Source organism: Lathyrus oleraceus, chromosome 6, assembly GCF_024323335.1.
Source record: "Lathyrus oleraceus cultivar Zhongwan6 chromosome 6, CAAS_Psat_ZW6_1.0, whole genome shotgun sequence".
In the NCBI taxonomy this organism is placed as follows: domain Eukaryota; kingdom Viridiplantae; phylum Streptophyta; class Magnoliopsida; order Fabales; family Fabaceae; genus Lathyrus; species Lathyrus oleraceus.
The window spans coordinates 451,637,508-451,661,828 of record NC_066584.1 but is presented as its reverse complement, the minus strand read 5'-3'; the positions used below and the strand labels follow the sequence as shown (position 1 = coordinate 451,661,828).

At 38.7% G+C, this 24,321-nt stretch overlaps 1 non-coding gene across 1 annotated transcript; it reads left to right on the top strand.

Annotated features, from left to right (window-relative positions):
- The first annotated feature begins 10,030 nt into the window (after positions 1-10,030).
- On the top strand, positions 10,031-10,137 carry LOC127099850 (small nucleolar RNA R71). The gene has a single exon (XR_007794317.1). It is a non-coding gene; the product is annotated as a small nucleolar RNA R71 (small nucleolar RNA).
- Positions 10,138-24,321: the final 14,184 nt, after the last annotated feature.

The following is a 24,321-nucleotide window of genomic DNA, read 5'->3' as shown; positions in this document are numbered from 1 at the left end:
AACTCTTTTTAAGAAAACACTAATCGTTTAAACACCCTTATCTCAAACTCTCGCTCTGTTGACTTAGGTTATATAATTAAATTCAAATGCTTAACTCTCGTCCTCACATTCAATCTTTAAAAATACTTTTTGAAAAAGGTTAGAATTTAATTACTCTAAAAATTGCTCTCGCCCTGATCTAGAATTAATGTCCAATTTACATTGTCCAGTCAAAAACTCAAACTCTCGCTCTATTGCTTTTAACTTCTTTATGTCTTTTACTTTCGTACAAAAACCTTGTTATTAAACCTGTAAATTGAGACCGTAAAAAGAGTGATTTTAATTTTAAACTTAATTAAACCAATTTGGTTTTGATTCCTTCATTCCGCTTACTCTACATACCGATACCTAAGTAAATCAGCTAGACATGCTAAATATACTTAAATAATTATCATGCATAAACAGATTCATCTCAGGCAAATAATATAAATAAACAGTAAAACAGGGCATATATAAATTCAAACAATAATTAAAGAACATGAGAAATTAAATAGCAGTCTTGAACACTCCATCACAGGTTGGTTGGATTTGTTCTTGAATTCTTCAATCAGGCAGGGAAATAAAAGCGAAGGAATAAAAAAACTAGATTCTAACGTAAGGTTAGATCCGGTAAAAGGTAGACAATAGTTTCCGGTGTAGAAACTACTATGCGAAAAAGAATTAATTAAATGCTAAAAAGGAAAATAGAAATTGCAAGGGAAACAATATAAAAATCGTAAAAAGCTATGCTGTAAAAAAATGTGCTCGTACTGCTGGAAAAGAAAAAATGCGAAAAAGCAAAAACAGCAAAGAAATCTGGAAAAAGCGTGGAACCGAGAGCTTTCCAAAAAGCTACTATTTATACTGCTACTTGTGTAACTGCTTCCAAGGGTTTTCCGTGTACACGGTCTTTACGTTCCGAGGGTCAAGCGTGGAAGTAGCTTTCAACGTGGTCTGTTTCAACGTGGTCTGTTGCGTTCCTTGTGCCAAAAATATAGGGGAATGGTGTGACGTCCGTCACACCATGTGTGACGCTCGTCACAGGAGTGTGCAAGGCGTGACGCTCATCACAGCCCTTGTGACGCTCGTCACAGGCACATCGCTTGTGCTTTTTGGGCTGGGCTTTGGCTTTTGATATTTGCTTCTTTTCATTCCTTTTTGCACCTCCTTTTCTTCCTTTTTTACTTGTGCTTCAAATAAACCACCTGAGATAAATAGAAAGAAAATACCGCGTAATATCTGATAAAATGAAATAAATTAAAGTAAATAATAATATAATTTAATTAAATTGAGTCCTAGAATGTGATACTATTTCATGTTATCAAACTCCCCCATACTTAGATCTTTGCTTGTCCTCAAGCAAAATACAGTATAAAACTTGTTTTAAAAAATTTTAGCCAGATGAAATTTCAAAACACACATCAATTCGTACTAGGTTGCCTGTAAACCTTGTTTAGAAGTAACTTGAGTTTAATCTTGACATCAACAACCACCGTCACAACCTCAGATAACCTCACCTTATGTAAACCAGTTCGAGTAATGCCATTACAGCTATCCTAGTTCCTTTACTCTTATTTCACCCGTTTTCATTCTAGCGAAATCACATTAAGCCCTTTATCTTTTCGCGCACATAGTGGAATAACCGGTTAGTGATTCTGATCCCCTTTTAGCTAGAAGTTCTGGTACATAAGTCGGATAACTTCGTTATTCAGTCCATTGCAAATTGCGGGGGATCGGACCGTAGTCCGCCCTACCAAGTTCAGTACCAGATACCTGCTGAACCAACTCATAATGGATCTTTCATATTATGCTTTTGTATGATCTGCGACCTTTAGATTAAATGATCTGGTAAGGATCACCTAACTTAATTAGTGCATTTCCTGATATATATATATATATATATATATATATATATATATATATATATATATATATATATATATATTTTTTTATGTTACTTTGGGAATCATTCACTTATATTCATCGGCCTTCCACGTAGTTTGCTATTAAGATGGTGCTGACTTCTCGTATAAACTACTCGGGGTTACTATAAAACTAAAAGTTCAAGGGATTGGTATAATAGGTACTTATCCTGATCCAACATGTTGAGGTTCTTAGAGCGTTGTTATGGTAATAATTTTTGTCTTGATTTCACTCAAGTTTTATAAAATAAGCGACTTTTATACTTATTGAGTGTGATGAATTTTTGTTATGGCTCATGAAAATTGAGGGGAATAGATAATAGAAAGTTTTCACATTTCGGGACTTAACTTAAAATAAATCTATATTATAAGAAATATTATTATATATATATATATATTTTTTTTATAAGGGAAATAACAATGAAAAGAAAGATACACTTGAAAAGGAAAAAGGAGGATAGAAAGAACATGGTTTCCCCCCCCCCCCCCCCCCCCCCCCCCCCCCATACTTGAATGAAACATTGTCCTCAATGTTTGAAGGAAAAAAATGAATTACAAAAAGAAAGGAAAAAGGAAAAGAAAAAGAGACTAAAGTTAAGGTTGTCTGCCGCCTCTTGTTCTTGGTCCTGGTGATCTTTGATGTACGTCTAAGTTGTCGAACCTGCTAAGCAAATCAGTGAATCGCTGGTCGGTTATGGCATTCCTCTCTTCCCGCTGTTGTTGCATTTGGCGCGTCATTTGCATCATTTCGAGATTCTGTGCTTGCATACCATCAATAGCATCCATGATGTCGTCGTTGGTTGCAGGCCTTCTTCGTCGACGATGTCGGGAGGATGGGCCAGCTGCAGTATCGGAAGGGTTGAGCGGGACTGATTGTTGTGCAGGAGCGTTATCACCTTGCTCCATTTCTTCGAACTCGTCTGCAGACGGGTTTGTATGTGAAGGCTCGGTAGCTTCGGGAGCATTCAGATCATAGAGGTGGCGGTTGGGATTGGTGACATCGGTTAAGGCAATGTTGGGTAGAATAACGCTTGGGATTGCTCCCTTTGATAATTATCATCTTCGGATCGGAAGATGATATTTCTGAAATTCTGATTTCCCGCCATACTGATGAATGGATTTAAAGGAGTAATAAAGAAAAGAAATGTATTTGATATTAGAGAGTGGTTTGTGGTGAATGAAGGAAGGTTTGGTGGGTATTTATAGGAAAAAAAATTTGGAAGTTGGAAAAGAGGTGGTTGAAAAGTGAATAAATGTGGGTTAATGGGAATAAATGGGGAAGGTAAAAAAGGTGAAAGGGTGTAACGTTCGTCTCCAACGACTCTGTAACGTTCACCTAGTTAGAAAGGTGTTACGCTCGTCACAGGGGCGTGACGGGCGTAACAAGTACTTGGCGTGCCGTCCGTCATAGATTGTGTGACGCTCGTCACACAGTCTTTTTGGCATGGCTTCAGCTAGCGTTCTTCAGAATAACTTTGGTAATTTATTTTTTTATTATTTATTTTGTTTTGCTTCAGATTATTTTATTTTGCTATTTAATTTTCCTGCATGCTATTCTACTTTGTTTAATAGTGCATAAATGTATTATGTTCTTAATAATTTATGTAGGCAGCAACAGTAGAGAGCATTTTTTTGATAAATATTGCATAATTCATAATAAAATAGGATAATTCAATAGCTTCATAAAATAATCATAATGTAACAATGGAGAAAAACAAAAATGCGAAAGAGAAACAAATACGAACATAACTTGAAATAACATTAAATAATAAAACTAACTGAAACTAGATAACTAAGAAAAACGACTTCTATCCATCTGCATGATCTCTGGCCGGAGGAGCAAAGGAGTTAACACGGTATAGTAACTCGTGAAACTGATTTGTCATACTGTTCATGTATCCCAGAAATTCGTGTCTCAAGCTAGTGAACTCTTCTCTGAGGGCGTCTTGTTCTGACATCAAAGCTTCAATGGCAGTGTTATAATCAGTTCCGGGCATATGATGTCTAAGGTCGGGTATTGCCGATTCTTCGGTTTGAACAGGTTGAGGAGGAGGATCAATATCATAATAACCAGATGGTGTCTGAGGGTCTGATTCAGCATAAGAAATCTGGTCATCACAAATCTCATAGTCCTGGATGGATTCAGTGGATCTAGCAGGAGAGGGGGTTTCGTTCAGATTGTAGAGCCAGTTATTGCGGTTATGAACACTAGTCCTAGGATCGGGCATGGTGAATAGGCAAAGAACTTGGTTATTAATTATAAGCTCAAACTCATCAGATCCTAGGTTTGCTATAAACATAGTGTTGAAGAGAAGGGTATACTCATAGTAGTAATGCCACAAAAAGGGCTTAAGTCAAGCATAGGCTGACGTAATCCGATAGCATTACCAATCATGGTTATCAAACCGCCTATTCGAATTGGTGCTCGTTCATCTTGGATAAGGTGGTCTAAATTTGCCAACATAAAAGTGGCACCGTTTACTGGACGATTCTGGGAAGCACAAAATATGATGAAGAGTTCATCACGTGAAACTGTGGTACTGTTTGGCTTCTTCCCAAATAAGGTGTGGGTCAGGATCTTATGGAAATAACGGAAGGCCGGGTTATGTATGTTTCCAGAGAGAAACTCATGTTCCTCGGGATCGTCATTTCCAGTCAAGTTACCCCAAAAGTGTTCAAGTTCTCTATATTCAAAAAGTTCTTCATGGCTCACTGTGAATGTGTCAAAGGATGTAGGGAAACCTAAAAGGTTGGTAAAATATTGAATATTAAATTGGTACTCCATGTTAAACATTCTGAACTGGATAAAACCTCTGCTTATTCCTTTTCCATGGTTGGGTAGATAGATCAGAGAACTAAGGAATTCTAGAGTCAGTCTCCGGTAAGTGACAAATTGTCTACGGATAGAAGCGGTTTCCCACCCTATCTGACTCAGCAAATACAGGACACTTTGTCTTAGTCCAAGGGCAGTCATTGTCCAGTCATCAGCATACAGACTAGGTAGCATCTCTCTCGTGGCTAGTTCCTCAAACTTTTGTTTCTGAGCTGTTCCTCTGAATTTGATACCCATACGATCAATTTGTCCCATCAAGTTAGTGTTAGCTAGAGAAAAGAAAAACAAGAGTTTTAGTCAGGATTTGGCCAAATGCCGAAAGAAGAAGAGAAAAGTTTTTAATAAATTAAAATAAATTAAGAATGAATACTAAACAAAAATTAAAAGAATAATTAAGGAAGAAATAGAAAAATAATAATAGAAGAAAATAATAAAATATTTGTGGGTTGTCTCCCACTAAGCGCTTTGTTTAATGTCGCAAGCTCGACATAAAAACTATCAATTATAATCTATAAGTTCTTGAGGCATTTCGTCTAAGTGCAAGACTTGCGAATCTTCATTGTTTTCTGCATAGTGATAATGTTTTAGACGTTGCCCGTTTACGGTAAATGGTTCCATAGATTTGCCTTTAATTTCTACTGCTCCACTGGGAAAAACATTGGTGATTTGAAAAGGACATGACCATCTAGATCGTAGTTTTCCCGGGAATAACTTTAGTCTGGAGTTAAATAAAAGGACTGTATCGCCTTGTTTGAAGATTTTCCTTGATATGCGCTTGTCATGCCATTGTTTTGTTCTTTCTTTGTAGATTCTGGCATTTTCGTAAGCGTCTCTTCTGAGTTCCTCTAATTCGCTTATATCAAGGATTCTCTTTTCGCCAGCGGCTTTATAGTTTAAATTTAGATTTTTAATAGCCCAATAGGCTTTATGTTCTAATTCTACCGGGAGGTGACAGGATTTTCCATAAATTAGCTTAAATGGGGTTGTCCCTATGGGAGTTTTGTAAGCAGTTCGGTAAGCCCATAAAGCTTCTGGTAATTTCAATGACCAGTCTTTCCTTGAAGTGGCGACTGTTTTCTCTAGTATCTGTTTGATTTCTCTTTTAGACACTTCCACTTGCCCACTGGTTTGAGGGTGGTAAGGTGTCGCTACTCTATGTCTTACGCCATACTTAAGCAGTAGTTTTTCGAGTACCTTGGATATGAAATGCGATCCACCATCACTGACTACTATTCTTGGGACACCAAACCTTGGAAATATTATATTCTTAAAGAGTCTAGTTACTACTCGTGTGTCGTTTTTTGGAGAAGCTATAACTTCAATCCATTTCGATACGTAGTCAACTGCCACGAGTATGTACTTGTTACCGAAAGAGGATGGAAAATGTCCCATGAAGTCTATTCCCCACACGTCGAAAATCTCTACTTCCAAAACGCCCTTTTGTGGCATCTCGTCACGTCTAGATATGTTTCCTGTGCGTTGACATCTGTCACATTTCTTAATAGCTGCATGTACATCCTTCCATATATTTGGCCAATAGAAACCGGCTTGTAGGATTTTAGAGCAGGTCTTGGATGTACTTGCGTGTCCACCATAAGGAGCGGAGTGATAGTGTTGGATTATATTTTCTACCTCTTCTTCGGGTATACACCGACGGAAAATACCATCGGGGCCTCTTTTAAAAAGTAAGGGGTCATCCCAGTAATAGTGTTTTATGTCATAGAAGAATCGTTTCTTCTGTTGGTAGGATAAGGTAGGTGGAACTATTTCGGCAGCTAAATAATTGACGAGGTCAGCGTACCACGGTGTAACAGATATAGCTAAAGTGGTTTCTACCTGTTTATCAACTTTATTTTCTTCCAAAGTAGCTATAAGTTTATCGTACGAGAAATCATCGTTGATCGATGTTATTTCCGGTTCAAGGTTCTCAAGTCTAGAGAGGTGATCCGCTACTACGTTTTCAGTTCCTTTCTTGTCTTTGATTTCCAAATCGAACTCTTGTAGCAACAGGATCCACCTTAGGAGTCTAGGTTTAGCATCCTTTTTTGTTAAGAGGTATTTGATAGCAGCGTGGTCAGTGTAGATGATTATTTTGGCTCCGACCAAGTAAGAACGAAATTTATCTAGCGCAAACACTACTGCTAGAAGTTCTTTCTCGGTTGTGGCGTAATTCATTTGTGCTTCATCTAGAGTTCTACTTGCGTAATATATAGCATGAAGCTTTTTTTCCTTTCGTTGTCCCAAAACAGCACCTACAGCGTAATCACTAGCATCACACATTATTTCGAATGGTTCATTCCAATCTGGTGTCTGCATTATGGGTGCGGAGATCAGTGCTTGTTTAAGCGTTTGAAATGCTTCTAAACATTTATTGTCGAATATGAATTCAACATCTTTCATTAATAACCCGGTCAAAGGTTTAGTTATTTTAGAGAAGTCTTTAATGAATCGTCGGTAAAAACCGGCATGTCCTAAGAAGCTTCGTACTTCTCTCACAGTTTTCGGGGGTTGAAGATTTTCGATTACCTCTATTTTAGCTTTGTCTACTTCAATTCCTCTGTTCGAGATGATGTGTCCTAAAACAATTCCTTCTTGTACCATAAAGTGACATTTTTCCCAATTAAGTACTAGGTTTACTTTTACACATCGCTCTAGAACTCTCTCTAGGTTTTCAAGGCATTCTTCAAAGCTTTGTCCGCATACGGAAAAGTCATCCATAAATACTTCCATGATGTTTTCTAGAAAATCGGCGAATATTGCCATCATGCACCTTTGGAAAGTTGCAGGAGCATTACACAAGCCAAACGGCATTCGTCTATAAGCGAAGGTACCAAAAGGGCACGTGAACGTTGTCTTTTCTTGGTCATCAGGGTGAATTGGTATTTGAAAGAAACCTGAGTAACCGTCTAGATAGCAGAAATGAGAATGTTTTGCTAATCGTTCTAACATCTGGTCAATGAATGGTAAAGGGAAATGATCTTTTCGGGTTGCTTTGTTTAGTTTCCTATAGTCAATGCACATTCTCCATCCCGATTCGATTCGTTTGGTTATAGTTTCTCCTTTTTCATTTTCAATGACTGTTATACCTCCTTTCTTTGGTACTACGTGTACAGGACTAACCCATTTGCAATCAGATATAGGATATATGATACCTGCCTCTAATAACTTGGTTATTTCCTTCTTCACTACCTCACTCAGGATCGAGTTTAGTCTCCTCTGGTGTTCCCTAGAAGTTTTACAGTCTTCTTCTAGCATGATGCGGTACATACAAATAGAGGGACTTATTCCTTTAAGATCGGTGATGTTGTAACCTAGTGCGGTTGGATATTTTCTTAAGATACGCAGGAGTTTTTCTGTTTCGAGTCTTCCTAGGTCAACATTAACTATCACTGGTCGTTCAAGCTCTAAGTCTAGGAATTCATATCTCAGATTTTTGGGAAGTGTTTTCAGGTCTAAGGTTGGTTTCTTAAGGCATTGCGTAGGGTCCGGTGTTATTGCTAAACATTGGTTAAGTTTGTCTTCTACAAAATAGTCAGATGATTTATCTTTTTCTAACTCCGTTTCTTTTATGCATTCATCGATGATATCCATGAAGTAACATGTATCTTCTATTGCAGGTGCTTTCAAAAATTGGGAAAGAATGAACTCAATTTTCTCTTCTCCTACTTCAAAAGTGAGTCGTCCTCGTTTCACGTCTATGATTGCACCGGCAGTTGCTAAGAACGGTCTTCCCAGTATAATGGGTGTAACTTCATCTTCTCTAATATCCATAATTATAAAATCAGTTGGAATGTAGAATTGACCTATGCGCACTGGAACATTTTCAAGAATTCCTACAGGATATTTGACGGAACGATCTGCTAGTTGCACAGACATTTTAGTTGGTCTTAATTCTCCCATTTCAAGTCTCTTGCATATGGATAAAGGCATAACACTAATACCGGCTCCTAAATTGCATAAGGCTTTGTCAATGACAAATTTTCCTATGTGACAGGGTATAGAGAAACTACCTGGGTCTTTAAGTTTAGGAGGCATATTCTGGATTATAGCGCTACATTCAGCGGTGAGTGTAACGGTTTCGCTATCTTCAAGTTTCCTTTTATTAGAAATAATTTCTTTTAAAAACTTGGCATATGAGGGAATCTGCGTAATAGCTTCTGTAAACGGAATTGTGACGTTTAATTGTTTTAGTAGGTCAACAAATTTTTTGAATTGGCCCGCATCTTTGGTTTTAATAAGCCTTTGAGGGTAAGGGATAGGTGGTTTATAAGGTGGTGGAGGTACATAAGGTTCCTTCTTTTCTACGGTTTCCTTGTTACTCTCTTCCTTTTCCTTAGGTTCACTTTCCTCCTCAGTTGACTTTTTAGAGTTTTGGTTTTCTATCCTTGGGTCAGACGGTCCTTCCACTTCCGTTCCACTTCTCAGTATAATTGCATGAGCGTGGCTTCTTGGGTTAGGTTGGGGTTGGCCAGGAAATGTACCAGTTGGGGCAGCAGTAGGCGCTTGTTGTTGAGCTACTTGTGAAATTTGCGTTTCCAGCATTTTGTTATGAGTAGCCAGGGCATCTACTTTACTTGCTAGTTGTTTAATTTGTTCGCCAGTGTGTACATTCTGGTTTAAGAAATCTTTATTGGTTTGCTGTTGAGAAGCTATAAAGTTTTCCATCATGATTTCCAAGTTGGATTTCCTAGGGGCGTTATTGTTAGGTGTAGATGGAATCGGCTTCTGATATCCCGGAGGTATAGCTGGGGCTTGATTTGGAGATTGTCCAGGTGCGTATAAAGCATTATTACTCTTATATGAAAAATTGGGATGATTCTTCCAATTTGAGTTATAGGTGTGCGAGTAGGGGATTCCTTGAGCATAGTTTACTTGCTCCGCTTGAATTCCTGTTAGGAGTTGACAATCTGCAGGAGTGTGACCTTGGATTCCACAGACTTCGCAATTCTGAGTTATGGCAACTACGGTGGCTGGAGGTGATACATTTAAACTTTCAATTTTCTGGACCAGAGCATCCACTTTTGCATTAACATGATCAAGGTTACTTATCTCGTACATGCCAGTTTTCGTTTGAGGTTTTTCTACCATTGTTCGTTCACTTCCCCACTGATAGTGGTTTTGAGCCATGCTTTCGATAAGTTGGTAAGCGTCAGCATAAGGTTTGTTCATCAGTGCACCACCTGCGGCGGCGTCTATTGTTAACCTCGTGTTGTACAGGAGACCATTATAGAAGGTATGAATTACTAACCAGTCCTCTAAACCATGGTGTGGACAAAGTCTCATCATGTCTTTGTATCTTTCCCATGCTTCGAAAAGAGACTCGTTATCTTTCTGTTTAAATCCATTTATCTGGGCTCTTAACATAGCTGTTTTGCTTGGCGGAAAATATCGAGCAAGAAAAACTTTCTTCAACTCGTTCCATGTGGTGACTGAGTTGGAAGGAAGAGATTGAAGCCATCTTCTAGCGCTATCTCTTAATGAGAAAGGAAAAAGACGAAGTCGAATTGCCTCTGGAGTGACACCATTAGCTTTAACAGTATCAGCGTATTGGACAAATACGGATAAATGAAGGTTTGGATCCTCGGTAGGATTTCCAGAGAATTGGTTCTGTTGAGCTGCCTGCAACAGTGAAGGTTTGAGTTCAAAGTTGTTTGCTTCGATTGCGGGTGGAGCAATACTCGAATGCGGTTCATCTTGCGATGGAGCGGCATAATCTCTAAGAGCACGAGCTGGTTCTGCCATCTCGGGTATCGAAGGGAAAATATTTTTGAAATCAGGAAGTTCTACAAGAGGGAGATTGTTTGCAGCACGATATTCCCGAATTCGTCGTAAGACTCTGAGATATAGTTCGATATCGTTGATTCGTAAGTAGAATGGCTCGCCTTGTGAGCGAGTGCGTGGCATACAAATCAACGAAAGAAAGAAAAGAAAAAGAAAAGCCTTAGTCTCTACAGCGTAACAGAAGAGTTACGATATCGACTAAATAGAAGTCCCCGGCAACGGCGCCAAAAACTTGATCGCGACTTTATGAGTCGAATTTGGGGTACAAACTGCAAGTGCACAGTTCTATCACGTAGTTTTAAAAGATATCGATCCCACAGGGACTTATGAATCGATATACCGTTATCTAAGGTTACTTCGTAAAGCTAAGGCAGGTAATACTTTGATTGTTTGGGGGAAAAGCTAAAACTAAAATAAGATCTAAAATAAATATCTAATAAGCGGATATCGGTATGTAGTTCGTCTTAATTAGGGAGTCAATTCTTTGTTGGTTTCTTGGTTTTAAAATAAATCTTTTCAGTTGACGCTATTGATTAAAAGTTTTATCTCAAACTCTCGCTCTGTTGAATAAACTATGATTTTATATTAACGTAGTTGTCACTTATAGTTAAGTCAAAAACCACTTTTTGAAAATAATAGAATCCGTAGAAACTCTTTTTAAGAAAACACTAATCGTTTAAACACCTTTATCTCAAACTCTTGCTCTGTTGACTTAGGTTATATAATTAAATTCAAATGCTTAACTCTCGTCCTCACATTCAATCTTTAAAAATACTTTTTGAAAAAGGTTAGAATTTAATTACTCTAAAAATTGCTCTCGCCCTGATCTAGAATTAATGTCCAATTTACACTGTCCAGTCAAAAACTCAAACTCTCGCTCTATAGCTTTTAACTTCTTTATGTCTTTTACTTTCATACGAAAACCTTGTTATTAAACCTGTAAATTGAGACCGTAAAAAGAGTGATTTTAATTTTAAACTTAATTAAACCAATTTGGTTTTGATTCCTTCATTCCGCTTACTCTACATACCGATACCTAAGTAAATCAGCCAGACATGCTAAACAGACTTAAATAATTATCATGCATAAACAGATTCATCTCAGGAAAATAATATAAATAAACAGTAAAACAGGGCATATATAAATTCAAACAATAATTAAAGAACCTGAGAAATTAAATAGCAGTCTTGAACACTCCACCACAGGTCGGTTGGATTTGTTCTTGAATTCTTCAATCAGGCAGGGAAATAAAAGCGAAGGAATAAAAAAACTAGATTCTAACGTAAGGTTAGATCCGGTAAAAGGTAGACAATAGTTTCCGGTGTAGAAACTACTATGCGAAAAAGAATTAATTAAATGCTAAAAAGGAAAATAGAAATTGCAAGGGAAACAATATAAAAATCGTAAAAAGCTATGCTGTAAAAAAATGTGCTCGTACTGCTGGAAAAGAAAAAATGCGAAAAAGCAAAAACGGCAAAGAAATCTGGAAAAAGCGTGGAACCGAGAGCTTTCCAAAAAGCTACTATTTATACTGCTACTTGTGTAACTGCTTCCAAGGGTTTTCCGTGTACACGGTCTTTACGTTCCGAGGGTCAAGCGTGGAAGTAGCTTTCAACGTGGTCTGTTTCAACGTGGTCTGTTGCGTTCCTTGTGCCAAAAATATAGGGGAATGGTGTGACGTCCGTCACACCATGTGTGACGCTCGTCACAGGAGTGTGCAAGGCGTGACGCTCGTCACAGCCCTTGTGACGCTCGTCACAGGCACATCGCCTGTGCTTTTTGGGCTGGGCTTTGGCTTTTGATATTTGCTTCTTTTCATTCCTTTTTGCACCTCCTTTTCTTCCTTTTTTACTTGTGCTTCAAATAAACCACCTGAGATAAATAGAAAGAAAATACCGCGTAATATCTGATAAAATGAAATAAATTAAAGTAAATAATAATATAATTTAATTAAATTGAGTCCTAGAATGTGATACTATTTCATGTTATCAGTCCTCGATTGCAGCTGAATCAAGTTCTGTTTCTACAAGAGGTTACAATTCGACTTTCATAATTTTGCTTTTTATTGATATGATGTGATAGATCTTTGATTGCTGGTTGTTATGAGCTTTGAATCGTGTTAATCCGTGCCAAAATGAGTAAGAACCGATCGATTTAAGTTTAGTGGATGATTTTTATTTCGCTCGATTCATGCATGATATGATGTTGTTTGATGGAATTGTTGTTGATTATTGATGCCTGATGTTAGATCTACATGATGCAATGCTCAATTTGTGTTTCTGTGCATGTTGAAAATTTCTGGAAAATTGTTGATGAAGATCATGAAGATCTTCATCGTGTTCTTGAGTTGCTGCACTTTTCCTGCGAATTTACCTATGGCATTCATGTGTTTCCTGCGAAATTTGTTGCAAGTTCATAAGCTTACCTGCGGATTTCATCTTCCAGCGTGTGCATGCATGCGCTTAGGGTTTGGTCCAAACGACCGCGTTTGGCCTTGGCGCGCTTTGGTTTTTGAATCGTGCATCCATTCGATTCCGGCCTACAGCATTTCCAATTAGGCCATTTGCATTTTATTTCACTTCTTCATTCATCCATGCCATGCTTCATTCATGTGTTTTTATTTTTCTCTCCACTTCCAAAAATCATAACTCCATGAATAATCATCTAAATGACATGAGATTTTTTGCACTTTGTTCCTCATGATGTCTACTTTTTTATGGCTATTTTTCCAGAATTTGTGCTCGATTGGAATTTAAATTTGCCTAGGGTTTGTGTATGCATATGCTATCTTGTACCTTGCTTGCCATTTTCTTTGTGAAATAATGATGGTTGATTCAATGAATGTGAAAATTGACATGCTTAAACTAGACATCCTAATTGACCTTTTGGTGTTGAGTTTGCATTTTTAGCATTTTTGGTTGTTAAGATATGATCTGGTTAATGTAGGTGTGACAATGTGTGTCACACCTTTTCTTGCTCAATTTGTTGATTTTCTTTGCCATGCCAAATAAATGCCAAATAATGTGATTGTTCGCATGATGCTTCCTATGGATGTTAGGATTGCTCATGAAATTTTGTGGAATTTTTGGATCCATTTCTGATTTGTTTGAGAGTTTCTTTGCTGGTTGACCATTTTTGGACTTTTGATGAGTGTTGAACTTTAATGATTTGGGAAATGCTTATGCCTTATCATATGAACTTGAAATTTTGCACATTGTTTCTAGACACATTGAAGTTTGTTGTGGCTTTGGTTTGAGTCATTTATCATTTGTCATCTCTGTTTTAGGATTGCCTTAAGTTGATGTATCAATTTGTGCCTCCTTTGAGCTTGTTTGTGCTTACATTGCCATATGGAATTTATTTTCCATGCTTATACTTGTCCAAATGCCTTGATTTTTGGTGTGTTGATCATGTGATGAGTTCTGTTTATCCATGAGTTTTATTGAGATTTATTGATCCATTTTTGAATTGATGTGGATTTGTTCATTCTGTTGCTTCAATGTGTTTCCAACTTGCATACTTTGCCTTATTGGATTTATGAAATGAATTTGGTTGATGCTATTGACATGAGACATTTTGGATTATGTTCTTAATTGGTTGAGTTTGATTCATGTCAATTTTCATGTTTTGTTTTGGATTATTTCTCCTTCTTTGACCCTAGGCCTTGACCTAGTGGTTTGCTTCTCATGTTTGAGCTTGTTTTCAGGTTAAGAAGTACATGGCCATAAGGGGATTAATTCACATTGCTTGAGTTGGTTTATTTGATTGATATTGACTAACCTTGACTTGTTTTGTAGGATGCTTTTAGCTCATTTGAGTTGAGCTTGTACCTTGCACATTGTAGCCTTGCTTGTTTGATTGTGCATTGCCTGTTGACTGTTGGATTATCTGTTTGACTTTTTGAATTGTATACTGATTGAGTTGGATTGTTTTCAGGTACATTAGTTGCTTAAGTTCATTTTGAACTTGCTTTTTCTTGGTTGCTTAACCACTTAGGTATAATTTCTCTTCTTCATGTAGTCTGGAAGACCTGGCCTGTTATGTGGCCAGGCACCTGTCTGAAGTCCTCCTTAAGAGGCAATGCTTGTGATTGTTTATTCTTTGTGCCAAGCAGGAAAAGTCCTCATATGAGGCAATTGGTAGATAAAAGAGATGTGTAGTCCATCTCCTACTATTCAGTGTGTCATCCCTTTGCTCACATTACATGTTGATGCATTGTGGATCTTAACCCAAGATCTATAGAGTCATTCACTTGTGGAGAGAGTTCCAACTTTCTGAACTCCCACACCTTCTATCATTTGAAGCTCTCCCTGACCAGGGATAAGAGCAATGAGACACACCCCTCATTTCCTTTTCACCTGCTTCACCTTAACTCTCAATGTTAAGGTTAAGAGCCTAACTTACCCCATTCCAGTTGACTGTAAAGTCTAACCTTGTTTGAGCCTAATTGCTTGTATATAGTGTGTGCTATTTGACTTGTTTGTCTGATTGCTTAATTCATCTGTACCCGTTGCTTGTGTGCTTTTGTGCATTTATCATCATTAATTGTTCATTATTTCATGATCATCATTTCATATCTTTGTGACACATCTTTGTTTGTCCATTGAGGAATCAACTGTAAGTCCATTCATTGGCCATTGTTCCTATGATTTGGAAGGGATCGAGTGTAAGACCATTTCATTGGCCACATATGTCCTCTTTGCTTAGTGCTTTTGTTTGTTTGTTGTATGTGAGGATTCAATTGTAAGTCCATGTTGTTGGCATTTGTTTTCCCATGATCATCTGTTGGAGATTAGAGTAAGCCCAGATAGATTGGCATCTGACATCCATGTTTTGTTTGTTTTGGGAGATTAGTATAAGTCCATTTATTGGCATCTGATATCCCTGTTTGTTTTAGGAGATTGGTGTAAATCCATTGATTGGTATCCGATATCCACCTTTGTTTATGAGATTGGTGTAAGTCCAGCAATTGGCATCCGGTATCATTTGTTTTGCTTATTTGTTATTGCTCATTGCTTATTCCCAAGGACACACTTGGATCATCTTCTATATGATTTCAAGAGGTGAACATCTGAGAAGTTTTACACTCCCTCACCCTCCACCCTTTTGTTTCTTCAAACCTCTTTGTACTTGTTGGCTTTCAAAACTTGAAATATTATTGTGCAAACTTTTCACCAGTTTCAATTTAGAAACCTGGGCCTTAAGCCCTTGATTTTCAAACTCCATTTCTTATAACACTTCTTTCTGAATTGAATTTTAATCATACTTTGACCATATTTTGTAAATACTCATAATTGGTTAATCACACTCATTCAATTGTTTTGTGGCTTTGTCCATTGTTGATATGTTTTCGCATATTAGCCATAGGTTTCAATTATCATAGTGGTTGATGTAAGTCTCACCACATCCTTAGTGAGTTGATTATAAGTCTTCCATACTTATCATAGGGTTAACCCCTCACTAGTATGTTGAAGCCATCCTCGCATGGTGGATTGTTGGTCTTGGTTGAGTTTTCTCCCGATGATAATGAAAAGCCTTAGTGCTCTTGTTTTAAAATCAATTCATCTACATTTTGGAAATCTTTTAGCCGAACTACGGCGTTTTGATCCTTACCTTTCATGGAAGGTACGTAGGCAACGGGTTCATCCGTTCAAACACAAAAACAATAAAAATTGTATATTCTTTTCTCATCTTCCCAATCATGTTTGCACAATATGTCATAAACAAATAAACTTTTTTATACAACAAGTGTGAAAAGGGCTCCCTAGGAGTACCTAGGACGTTTTGGGTGCCTAACACCTTCCCATTGCGTAATTTACCCCTTACCCAGATTCTCTGATCTGTTTATTAGTTTTCTATGTGTAAAACTTCTTAGGCTTTTGTTCGCTTTTTAGCCAATCCTTTGGATAAATAAAAGTGCGGTGGCGACTCGATTTCTTTGTATGCTTTGCTTTTGGTTTAATCAATAAATCATAAAGCGACGAATACACCGCTACAGAAAAGTGGCGACTCTGCTGGGGATAAGATCAGCCATTCCTTGGTGGTTTTGCCTACTTTTCACCCTTGTTGTATGATATTGTTTATCTGTTATTTGACATATTTTTGTACAATTTGGGATAATTGTATTGATTGTAATGTTTGAATTGCTTGATATACAATTGCTGTGTGCTTTGGTGATATCTGTGAGATGAGTTCTATACCCGAACTCGAGTGCACTCTAGGATAGGAGAATGGCGTAGTCTTGTCGACTGGTGTGGAGTATTCCTTAGCCAGTTGACTTGCGAGTCCATTCACTTGGTGGAGGTCATGTTGGACTAATAATGTCACACAAGTTATTTGTGGTTAGGCATTATTCTTTCAATCATGTGCCTTAGAAGCCAAGGACCTTAGTTTACCAAGCCCATCTTGGCCTATTTTTAGGACGTAGTGCGGAGGTCGTTCAGATGTCAGATCTGATGCGATTGTTACGCGATACTACACTCATAAGAGTCTCTCTTGAGAATATTTTTGGAATACGAGTATTCGTTCCTCCGATAATATTCAAAAGATGGGATGATGACTATGGGAACCTCTGGTAGAACATGTCTGGCAGGTTTAAACCCTAGTACACTCCCTCTGGGTGGCTCTTAACCGAGACTCCATGCTCGTGACTCTCAGCAAACCCGTGATTCATGGTTGAGTCATTCAGATATCCTTAATATCAATGGAACTTGGGTGTCGATAAGGTGAAAACCATAATCCACCAAAATGGATGATTGATATTAAGGATGATTGAGCCGGTTCATGTATTGTTAATATCAATGGAACTTGGGTATTGATAAGATGAAAACCATAATCCACCAAAATGGATGATTGATATTAGGGATACAATGAGCTTTCCCATGACCTTTGTCTGGTGTGATTTGCTTGATCCTTGAGTGTGATTGTTGCATTCATGCACTCATGCATTCATCTGCATCCATATCATCAAAAAATGAGAATTTTTTTTCAAGGAACTTAAGGGGTTTCTTTGCAAAAATTTTCAGATATGGAAAGACAAAGAATTATCCAATGAGATATTTCCAGATGCGATAAGTGCTTAATATTTTCAAAGTTTGCAAATAAAACCCTCGAGTTCCTTTGAAATAAAAACAAAGCATATGCACAAACATTTCATGCATCATATGCATAAGCAGGTGTTTTGGTCCGGTCTCCCATCCTGTGGTCTGATCCTCGTGCTCTTCATTTATTTTGAAGATGCACTGACTCGCTGGTACTACACTGGGTTATCTCTGCCAGATTGATGGATCATGTTGAGCAAGAGAGTTGTGAACTCAAGGAGGAATTTGCCAGACTAGGTGCTTTTGATGGATTTATTCCTGGTTAGCCACTTGTCTTCTTTCTCACATATTGATGCTGAGGATGAAGTTGGAACGCCGTTCTAAGCTTTGTCTATTGCTGAGCCAATTGAGAAGGGGTCTCCTTCATTTTCTTCCTATCGTGATGCGAAACTGGCCATCGAATGTGGTGCAGTTGCTGGTGTGGGGAAGATGATTGAGCTTGAAGACAATAAATCCCGGGCTGGCATTGGCTATTCTTCGGGGGCATTCAACGAGCAAGGCTTGTTCACGAGTGGAGGTTTCATCCATGCTGATCAACCTGAAGAAGCTGCTGCTATCTTGGAAGAGGATGCAGAGGATTTGAGCAACTTCATCATACCTGGTGGTGTCTGCCACAATTGGGTCCCTGTAGATGTTCCTACAGTCATTCATAGATCAGAGTAATGGTTCACTTTGTTCAAAACCCTTCTCCCATGCCAAAAGGAGAAGTGATGACATTGTTGGCAGCATATATACAATGATGTTTTCATTCAATTAATGCATTGTTAAACATTTATTTTTCCATTTGTTTTCACTTTTTGCTTTTGCATGAAATCAGTGATCACAAAAAACCATAAAAACAAGAATAAAAGCAATCTTTTCATCTACATAAATGATTTGCTTGTTTAAATTCAAAAGCTTTTCATTATCCAGAATCATTATGCAGGGATTTCTAAACCCATTGAACATAATGATCCAACGCCATCTCCCAATCTTGAATTCCCTGTATTTGAAGCAGAGGAAGATGATGTTGAAGGGATTCCTAACGAGATTTCCCATTTTCTTGAGCACGAAGAGAAGCTCATTCAGCTGTATCATGAAAATCAGCAAAACAGTTAAACTGGGGCATTACAAATGTAATGTAAAAAAAGAAGAAAGAGGGTGAAAAATAAAAGAAAAGAAAAAAAATCAAAAATCAAGAAAAAAATTTAGAAAAATAAAAGAAATTATACCCTCAAAGCCCTAGTTGACTGATGTTGAATGGATTCAGAGAATGAAGAAAGCATTCGATAAGAAGGTCAAGCCTCGTGTGTTCCGAGAAGGTGACCTCGTGCTCAAGAAAGTCTTGTCTTTCGCGCCCGATTCCAGGGGCAAGTGGACTCCAAACTATGAAGGTCCATATGTTGTTAAGAGAGCCTTTTCAGGCGGAGCTTTGATGCTTACAACAATGGATGGGGAGGATTTCACTCGTCCTGTGAATTCAGATGCAGTCAAGAAATACTTTGCCTAAAAAAAAAGTATATGCAAATGAAAAACAGAATAGCTCGCTAAGTTGAAAACCCGAAAGGGCGGCTTAGGCAAAAATGAGCGTCTCGATGGAGAACCCGAAAGGGCGATCCAGGCAAAAGTTAGAGACTAAAAAAAAGTATATTTGCATCCCGCTAGATCGAGTACCTCACCCTGGGGCAATCTAGGCAAAAATTAGGGATTTGGCAAGTAACTGCATCCTGACAAGACTTTCTGTTCCACAGCTGTCTTTTCGTCAGAAGTTCTCGATTCATCGCCGACTGAAGCTTTGAATACATCGAGATTCAAATTGGTAGAGAAAGGATCATTATGTTCAATGTAGCCCTCTTCCAATATATATCACTGATTTCAAATTTGTACAGATCTATGGAGTCTTGCCATTCGCAGGCTACCATTCCATCAAATGAATTTGAGCTTTTTATCCAATTATTTGCACTCTTATTTGTTTCAATTCAACAAATGTTTTGCATGTTTTAATTGATAAAATGTCATTGTTTAAACAAATAAATTTTTCAAAATTTGTTGTTTTAAACAAAGTGAACATTCACAATGATGAAAGGATACTTAAGAATCTCTCAGTGCTCTCCCAAGGGTGGCATGGTTTCCAACAGGTAACACATTTGTTCATATTCCTGGCTTGGCTGTATCCTCTTTATCCTGCTTTTGTTGTTGGGGTTGTTCCCCAAGCAGAGCTTTTGTTGTTGGGGTTGTTCCCTAAGCAGAGTGCTTATTGAAGACTTCGTCTCTTCTCCAGCAGTTTTATCTCCCCAGCATGGGTGTTTTCCTTTTGGAAGATTCGATAGTCGGTGGGTTGACACCCCGGTACCCCGTCGCTCTCCCTAGTGCAGTTGCCAGCGGAGTTGTGGTTTTCTCCCCAACATGGTTGCTTTATTTTTGAAGATTCAGTGGTTGGTGGAGTGATATCCCGGTACTTTACCACTTTCCTCAGCACATTCGCCTGCAGCGTTGTTGATATGATATATTACATTTTGATGCTATATCTCCCAATCAGAGTGTTTGTTGAGGTTTTCATCTCTTCTCCCTTCAGCAGAGCAGTGATTTTCTCCTCCTCAACAGTTGTGGGTGTTCTCTTCAGAGAGTCGGCATTTAGTGGTTGATTCCCCAGCTATCTTCCATATCCTCAGTGGGTTCCTCGGTGGATTCCCTGGCTGCCAGTAGATTTGTGGTTTGGTGGATTGTATCTATGCAAAATCCCCAAAAGAGTGGGTATCCCCCCAGAGTTTCCACCAGAGCTGGTATCCTCGACAGAGTTGCTTTTGTGGCAGTTTTCCGCTTGTTGAAACCTCTGTTTCTCCAGTAAGTTCGGTTGGTGGTCTATCATCCAGAGATTTGGTTGATTTCCTGATTGCTTTTGATCCTCAGTAGAGTGGCTTGTTGCAGAATCTACTTGTGTGATCTGTCTTTCCTTAGTGGGTGTATCCCCAATGGAGTGGCTGCTAGTGTTCTCCCCAGGTAGAGTTGCTTGTGCCAGATTCTACGCGGATGATCTGTTCTCCCTTTGTGGGTTGTTCCCCAGCGGAGTTATTTGGAGTTGCTTTCATGGCAATTCTTGCTTGTGCAGTGAGCTCTTGTTCCCCTGCAGATTTTGGGATTTCTTCATTCCCCAACAGATTTGTCTTTGTGGCTGTTTATGCCTGTTGTGACTTTCTGTACCCCAGTTGGGTTGATTGTTGATCCATCACTCAGAGATTTCATGATATCTCTGATCTTTTGCCTCCCCGCAGATCTTTGCTTTTCAGCATTGAAGATCTCCAGCAGATTGGCTTTCCAGTTGGTTTTTCCCCTGGAAGTATAGTACCGGCCGTTTGATTCCTGAAACTGTTGCGTTAGATATGTCTGTTTTGTCAGCATTCATCAAACATAAATTACGCATATTCATGCATATTCATAAACATTCAGATATTCATGTCGCATTTTTCGCCATATATCTTTTGTTTGTTGTCTCCTGCTATGGTGATATAGATCTCTCCAATAGATCTTCCCAAGCAGATGTCAGGTGTTTAAATCTCTCCATATAGAGTCAGCCCCATAAGCAGAGAGTGTCTGTCTTTCCTTCTGCAGTTCCCCACTGAGATATATCCTCGTGGATGACGGTTTCTTCCGTTTCCTCCCAACACATATATTGGGATGGATGTTCCTATTGAGTTATATCCTCATAGGACGAGTTTTGATTCAGTCGGTCTTTTCAGTTTGATCCTGAATTGGCTATTTGTCAACTGTTTCTCGTGCTTCCCTGTGGAATGAATGAATGAATTGCCCAGTAACCGACAATAATTCTTTTTATCCCCAGCGGAATTTTGGGCCTCTACCCAGTAACCGGTAGTTGTAAGTCCTACGTTCCCTCTTCTTGGCGGAATTTGTGGTTATATACCTTTTATTCCTCAGCAAGAGTGGGTGGTTTGTTATAAACCCTATTTTGTTCCCGTGCGGAATTGTGATTCTTTCATTCCCCACGCGGAGTTGTTGGTTTTCTACCCAGTATTCGGTGGATGTAAACCCTAATTTCTTTTATCCTCATCAGAGTTGTTGGCCCCTACCCCGTATTCGGTAGTCGTAAGTCCTATCTCTTTTCCCCTAGCAGAGGTAACCTTTGTGGTTCGTTCTGGTTGATGGTGGATTTTGTGCTGTTGTGGTTTTATTCCCAACGGAGTCTGTGCTTTTTGTGGATAATTTCCGGTTGCTAGCGGTTTTATCCCCAGCCAGAGTTTTGGTATTCTACCCCGTATTCGGTAGTTGTAAACCCTAATTTCTCCCCTTTGCAGAGTTAACTTTGTTGTTCATCCTAACCGATGATGGTTACTCTTTGTGGTTATCTTCATTCAATATTCGATGTTGATATTCCTTCTTTGCTTCTGGACAATTGCCTTTTGCTAGCAATTGTATCCCCAGCAAATCTTCTTCTAGATAATTGTCGTTTGCTTGCAATGTTATCCCTTTTGAAGTCGCCAGCAAGTCCTTGTGGATAATTGTTGTTTATGCAATTTATCCCCAGCGGATCGCCTTTCATTTACCCTTTTGTTGGTAATGTTGTTGCTCCCTTTGATTGGTCATCATTATATACCTAGTTTGGTATCCCGATGCCTTTCTTTTCGGTCGATTTATCCTTTGTTAACCCAGTAACTGGTTGTGGATAATCTTCCATGCGAGTATGTTATCCACGTTCTGACGGTAATGGATAATATATCTCATGCACTCTTCAGTCGAAGCCTTTTGTGTTTCCCTAGTCGAGTAAGATTCGTTATTCCTTGGTGGGATCGAATATTTCTTTGTTTCGGATAATTGCCGGATGCTTGCAATTTATCCCCTTTGAGTTATCTTTCGTTTACCCGTATGCTTGGTATCGATTGTCTCTCTTTTTGGTTAGTCACCTATTATATGCCCTACTCGGTATCTCTGGTGTCTTTTCCTTTCGAGTATGTTATTCACGTTCTGACGGTAATGAATAATATGTCTCATGCGCTCTTTGGTTGGAGTCCTTTGTTGATTTTCCCCAGTAGAGTAAGATTCGTATTCTTTGAAGAATCGAATATCCATCCTTTAACAAGTTTGTGTTTTGGATGATGAGTGTTTTGGCATATATACCAATTCACGTTTTTGGTAGGACACCTATTATATACTTTGGTATCCCTGGTGTTTCCTTCCATGCAAGTATATTGTCTACGTTCTGACGGTAATAGACAATATATCTCATGCGAGTATTCTATCCACGTTCTGACGGTAATGGATATTATATCTCATGCGCTCTTTGGGTTTGTGTCCCCAGCTGAGTAAGATTCGTTTTCTCGTTGTGGATTCGAATGTCCATCCTGTAAGTCGATTTGCTTTTTCAAGCCCTCCTTTCGGATGATGAGTGTTTTGGCATATATACCAATTCACGCTTTGGTAGGTCACCTATTATATACCCAGTAACCGGTATCTCTGGTGTCTCTTCCTTTTCGAGTATATTATTCACGTTCTGACGGTAATGAATAATATGTCTCATGCACTCTTGGGTCAATCTTTTGATTGTTTTCTCCGCAGAGTAAGATTTGTATTCCTTGTGGAATCGAATATCCATCCTATAAACAAGTCTGCTTTTCTAGCTTTCTTCAGGATGATGAGTGTTTTGGCATATATACCAATTCACATTTCGGTCGGTCACCTATTATATACCTAGTAACCGGTATCCCTGGTGTTCCTTCCTTTCTGCTCCCTATTATGACCTCGGTCCCCTGTGGAGTCAGATTTTCCTGAGTTGATGTACCTTTTTCAGGTCTTTCTCAGATGTTTGGTTGATTGATATCTCTCACCCTTATACCGGTCTTAGATATTCATTCTTCCTGAGTTTGTTACCCTTATACCGGTAACACCTCATTCTTGTTGCTTCCTCAGGAGAGTCTCTTTGTTAGACACTTCTCCAGTGGAGTTTCTTGTTGTGATTTTACCCTCTTGCTATATTGGCGTTTCCCCAATATATGCATTTTTCCCGGCAGGGAGGTTCTTTGTGAATCTTTTCCTGGCCCGAGTCCGGAATTTTATCCGAAGTATCCTTTGTGGATAGTTTGAGTCAGCTTGTGTCTTTCCAATGGATGTGTTGTCCTTTGGAATTCTTCTTTTCCCCAGTGTGAGTCCTTCACTTCCCAGTGAGGTCTCTAGTCCAGTCGTGTCTCATTCACGCAGTGTCAGTTTTGTTCCCCCTAATTCAAAGTCGTGTCCTGCTCACGCATTTCTTTTTTTATTATTATCCCCACAAGAGTCTTGTTAGACTCTCTGTTCCTGGTGAGTGAATTACTCCGATGGATCGTCTTTTCTTTTTTTGTGGACCCATATTCCCCACAGAAATTGTGTCTTTTACATGCATACATTTGCATCATGAGGTCTCTTAGGGACCAAAATTTGTCTAATTACTGTTATTTAAGCCCATTCTACCATGTCGAGATGAAGATTTCTAAACTTCACCTCTCCGAATAGAATGACCTTAAATAGGGGCATCTGTAAGACCCCAATTTTGGCCCTAAGATCCCTCATGGCATCATATCATATCATATCATTGCCTCAAGGATCCCTGTGCACCTTGCCTTCTTCCCTGAGGGTGGTTTATCTTTTGAGAGTGATTCTTGATCACCAAGCATGTTTTGCATTTGTATATTATGGCTTTTCA